Raw genomic sequence first — 5,737 nt, forward strand, 5'->3', positions numbered from 1 at the left:
AGGGTCAATGCCTGAGCTTTCACCAGTGAGTTGGACTTGTTTAACAAGTCTCTAGAGCATGGCGAGCTGGTCATTGCTGAATGGAGAGGGGTCCGAGGTCGAAGTTGAGGCAGCGGACGAGGTGGATACCAAGTTTCCGGTTGAGTTTGGATCTTTAGTATTTTGAGTCGACTTCGAACTTGGTTTTCCATGCAACTTCCAGCATTTTTCTCGAGGATGACCAGGTCGTCTACAGTGGTCGCAGTAGGGACGAACTTTGCGAGGTCTCTTTGTTGAGACGCGAGCTGCGAGGGCTTCGTCGTTTCCCATGCAACTTCCAGTATGTTTCTCGAAGATGACCAGGCCATCTGCTATGGTCACAGTAGGGACGAGCTTTGCGAGGTCTCTCTGTTTATTTAATAAACGTTTTGTAAATGACGTTTGAAAATGTTTTATGTTCATTTCATTTGAAAATATAAATGGTTATGAAAATGTTACGAGAAAGGTCGCGATCCGAGGGCGATGGGTGTCCTGCGGGACGTGACAGAGTTTTTGGTATCAGAGCCACAGGTTTAGTCATTTCTGTAGACTGTGAGATCTATTAGTTGACTGAGCATCTTGTTTACGGTCTGAGTGTCTACATGTGTGATTTTTTTTTTATGGTTACTAGGAGTATGAGGGTATCAATGTGTCGGTGTGCTGTGTTTCCTGTTTGGATTCGTTGAAGAATATGTACGATATCTTGAGCTTTCTGTCGTCGTTCAGTTTCTGACCTGGCTATTGTTATGTGATTCCTTTAGAATCTGGGAGTAATGGCAGAAGAAGGGGAAAGTCTTGACGCTCGTATCGCAAGGATAGAGCAATCGTTGGAACGACAGGCTAGAGAAGCGCAGCAAAGGAATGAGCAAACGGAGAGACAGAATCGTTTGATGGCATTGCTGCTTGAGCGAATGGATCAGCAGGTTCAACCGGATCCTCCTCTAGCTGCCGAGAACCAACCTCAAGAACCTCTTCCAGCCTTACCGGTAGCGAGAGCGGAAGAGCTGAACTACCGTATTCCTGATGTAGCCCCTGTTATAGGAGAGCCAGTGTACGAACGATTCCGGAAGCAGAAGCCACCAGTGTTCGAAGGAGGTCCAGACCCTGTAGCGGCTGAGAATTGGATCAAGAAGATCCAACAGATCGTCAGCTATATGCAATTGTCCGACGCGGAGCGCGTAGCTTGCGCGGTCTACCAGATGACCTTTGAGGCTCGAAGCTGGTGGGAGGTAACTGTCATGTCAGAGGATGTAACGACTATGACATGGGTACACTTCATAAACCTCTTTCATGAGAAATACCTGAGCGAGGCAAGCACATCCGGCAAGATTCGAGAGTTCATGAATCTGCGTCAAGGGAAGATGCCAGTAGCGGAATACGTTGCGAAGTTCGACGAGCTAGCAAAGTTTTCTCCGTCCGTGGTTCCGACCGATCAAGCACGGAAGACGAAGTTTATGCATGGTTTGAACGTTGGAATCGTGATGCTGGTAGAGAGCGGAGACACTGGGCCAAGAACCTACGCTAGTGCGGTTCAAAGGGCGTTGAGGATCGACGCTTGGCATGGAGACGTGGCAGTTTCTGCTCCAACTCCTCTTACTATAGTGCCGCCACCACAAGCTGGTTCGAATACAGGGAATCAGTTCAAGAGGAATCGTTTCCAGCAGCAGTCAGGACGCCGTAATCCGACGAACTATAGAAATCAGCCTCAACAGAGGAATCAGTCGGGAGGCGGAAACTCGTATGGAAAAGGTAAGCGCTTCCAGAAAGGTGACCAGAACGTCGATAACAAGCGCGCCAGACCTGACAATCAGAACATCCCTCAATGTGCGAAGTGTGGGAACCGACATTCAGGCGAGTGCCGAGCCAATAATGTTACTTGTTACAATTGTGGCCAAGTGGGACATTATTCCAGGACCTGTCCAAACCCGAGACAAGGAGATGTACCAGCCAAGGCCCCACCGAAAGCCAATGCTCGAGTGTTCACTATTCGTGAAGATGATGTGCGTGCAGGAACATCTACTGCAGTTACAGGTCAGCTTTCTGTGGGAAATCTCTCAGCTTATGTACTCATGGATTCAGGTGCTACGCATTCATTTATTGCATCTAGAGTAGCTGAAAAGTTAGGACGTGAAAAGTTGAATTTTTCCTACCCGTTCATAACTGTCAGTCCGGCAGGAGATCTGTTCGAATCTAAGTTATGGTTCAAAAACGTACCAATTCACGTTCAAGGTAGAGAGCTGATGGCTCATCTGATTGAACTTGAAATGGTTGACTATGATGTTATACTCGGGATGGATTGGTTAAGCAAGCATCACGCGGTGATTAATTGCAATAAGAAGGAGGTTAAGTTTCAAGCTCCTGGGAGTGAATCGTTCTACTTTCATGGGTCATCTCGGAAACCAGCCCTTCCAATGGTGTCAGCGATGAGAGCTTTGAGGATGCTACAGAGTGGATGTGCTGGATTCCTGGCAAGCGTAAGAGATGTATCGAAGGAACAGAAGGTAGAGCCGAAGGATATTCCAGTCGTAAAGGAGTTTCTAGAAGTATTTCCTGAAGATCTACCTGGATTACCACCTGATCGGGAGATCGAATTCTGCATAGAATTGATTCCTGGAACTGCACCGATATCGAAGACCCCATACCGGATGGCTCCAGCAGAGTTGAAAGAGCTTAAGACGCAGTTACAGGAGTTGTTGGATAAAGGTTTCATCCGTCCAAGTCATTCACCGTGGGGAGCGCCGGTGTTATTCGTGAAGAAAGCGGATGGTTCTCTAAGGTTATGCATCGACTACCGAGGATTGAACCAGGTGACTATCAAGAATAGATACCCGCTTCCTCGTATCGACGATTTGTTTGATCAATTAGCAGGAGCGCAAATTTTCTCGAAGATTGATCTACGTTCGGGCTATCATCAGCTTAAGGTCCGAGGTGAAGACATTCCGAAGACAGCGTTCCGAACGCGATATGGGCATTATGAGTTCTTAGTCATGTCCTTTGGATTGACGAATGCTCCTGCAGCATTTATGGATTTAATGAACCGAGTGTTTGAGGCGTTCTTGGATAAGTTCGTGATCGTTTTCATAGACGATATCCTCATATACTCGAAGACCCAGGAGGATCATGAGCAGCATTTAAGAATGGTTCTAGCGAAACTCCGAGAAAAACAGCTTTATGCCAAGTTCTCGAAGTGTGAATTTTGGCTTGACAAGGTAATCTTCTTGGGTCATGTCATTTCGAAGGAAGGAGTTATGGTCGACCCAGCAAAGATTCAAGCAGTTAAGGACTGGAATAGGCCGAAAACAGTAACGGAGATCCGAAGTTTCCTAGGTTTAGCTGGCTACTATAGGAAATTCGTGGAAGGATTTTCTAAGTTAGCCATGCCTCTGACGCAATTGACGCGAAAAGGAACCAAGTTTGAATGGACAGACAAGGGTGAAAGCAGTTTTCAAGAGCTAAAGAAGCGCCTAACGATAGCTCCAATCCTTGCAATCCCACAAGGAACTGAAGGTTTTGCAATTTATTGTGACGCATCGAAACAAGGCCTAGGAGCAGTGCTGATGCAACGGGGCAAGGTGATCGCCTACGCATCTCGACAGCTCAAGGACTACGAGACAAGGTATCCAACGCATGATATGGAGCTCGCAGTTGTGGTTTTTGCACTCAAACTTTGGAGACATTATCTATATGGAGTGCACTGCGACATTTACACGGACCATAAGACCCTCAAATACCTCTTTACTCAGAAAGAGTTGAATATGAGGCAGGGACGTTGGATGGAATTGTTGAATGATTACGACTTTGAGCTTCATTATCACCCTGGAAAGGCGAATAAGGTGGCTGATGCCCTTAGTCGAAAGACCGCCGCAGTAGCTGCGAATCTAGTTGGACAGTCTCCTCAGCTCAAGTCAGAGATAGAAAGGTTGGAGATGCAGCTGATCACTGGGAGATTAGCAGCTCTTAATGTGCGACCAACCCTTCTTGAGCAGATAAAGGAGGGACAATACGCGGATGATTTCTTGCTTGGGAAGATGTTTGACGCCCAAGGGAATCAAGAAGGTGAATTCAAACTCGACGATCGGGAAATGTTGAGATGTAATGGTAAGGTCTGTGTGCCTGCCGGTGATGATCTCCGACGCCAATTGCTGCAAGAAGCTCATGGGACTCCATATTCGATCCATCCAGGTGCGACGAAAATGTATCAAGATCTCAAGAAGATCTATTGGTGGCCGGGTATGAAGAGAGATGTGGTGACGTTCGTCCAAAAGTGTCTTACATGCCAGCAGATTAAGGCTGAGCATCAGAAACCCGCAGGGATGTTGCAACCCTTGGAAGTTCCACAGTGGAAGTGGGACCAGATCACGATGGATTTCGTGTCGGGTTTACCCAGGACTACGACAGGGTATGACGCAGTCTGGGTGATTGTAGACAGGTTGACGAAGTCGGCCCACTTTCTTCCCATAAGGACCACTTATTCAATTGATAGATTAGCTGAGCTATTTATCAAGGAGATAGTGCGCCTGCATGGAGTTCCTTTGTCGATCGTTTCAGATCGAGATACTCGATTCACTTCGAGGTTTTGGCAACGTCTCCACGATGGCATGGGATCAAGATTGAAGTTCAGTACAGCCTTCCACCCTCAGACTGATGGGCAGAGTGAGCGCACCATTCAGATTCTGGAAGATATGCTCCGAGCCAGTGTGTTAGATTTTCAGGGCTCGTGGAGCCGTTACCTTCCTTTGATAGAATTTGCGTATAACAATAGTTATCAAGCGACTATTGGAATAGCGCCATATGAAGCACTCTATGGAAGGAAATGTCGATCCCCTGTCCACTGGGACGAAGTCGGAGAGAACAAGCTCGTAGGGCCAGAGATGCTAGAGCAAACCACAGAAGCAATCAAGAAGATCCGAGCGAGGATGAAGGCTTCTCAGAATCGTCAGAAGAGCTATGCAGATAAACGAAGACGACCTCTTGAGTTTCAGGTCGGAGACAAAGTGTTTCTGAAAGTTTCACCAATGCGCGGGGTAATGAGATTCGGCAAGAAGGGTAAGCTGAGCCCCAGGTATACAGGACCTTTTGAGATCCTGGAGCGCGTTGGAGTGGTAGCTTATCGTTTAGCTTTGCCACCGTCAATGTCTCATCTGCATAATGTCTTCCATGTTTCCATGCTAAGGAAATATGTAGAGGACACTTCTCACGTTCTTCCGGTCCATGAAGTCGAGGTTTCAGAGAATGTACAATATGAAGAGCCAGCAGTTGCAATTCTCGACAGGAAAGAGAAGGTTTTGAGGAACAAAGTAATCCCCTTGGTGAAAGTGCAATGGAAAAGGCACAATGTCGAAGAAGCGACATGGGAACTCGAGGAAGAAATGAAGAAAAAGTACCCATCGCTTTTCTAAGTTTCGAGGACGAAACTTCTTTAAGGGGTTAGGGGTTGTGAGACCCGACTTTTGTACACGTCAGCTTCTGTAAAAATTTCCTCTTATCAATAAATAAAGGAAATTTTCTTCTCTCTCCATGTTGAATGAATTATAAGAATTCACAATAAGGAAATGGTGAGTTTTGATCATCCGAATATAAGGAAAGAGATTTTTGAAAGCACTTGAATGTTGGAATAAAGTTAAGTGCTTGAGAACGAAGGAAATAATATTTGAGGGTGATGAAATTTCGGAATAAAGATATTCGAGTAAACCGGATATTATTTTCTGAATAAAATTAC

The sequence above is a fragment of the Urtica dioica genome, chromosome 4 (genome assembly GCF_054948205.1).
Source record: "Urtica dioica subsp. dioica isolate 48M chromosome 4, U.dioica_male_clone48M_v1_H2, whole genome shotgun sequence".
NCBI classification, from domain to species: Eukaryota; Viridiplantae; Streptophyta; class Magnoliopsida; order Rosales; family Urticaceae; genus Urtica; species Urtica dioica.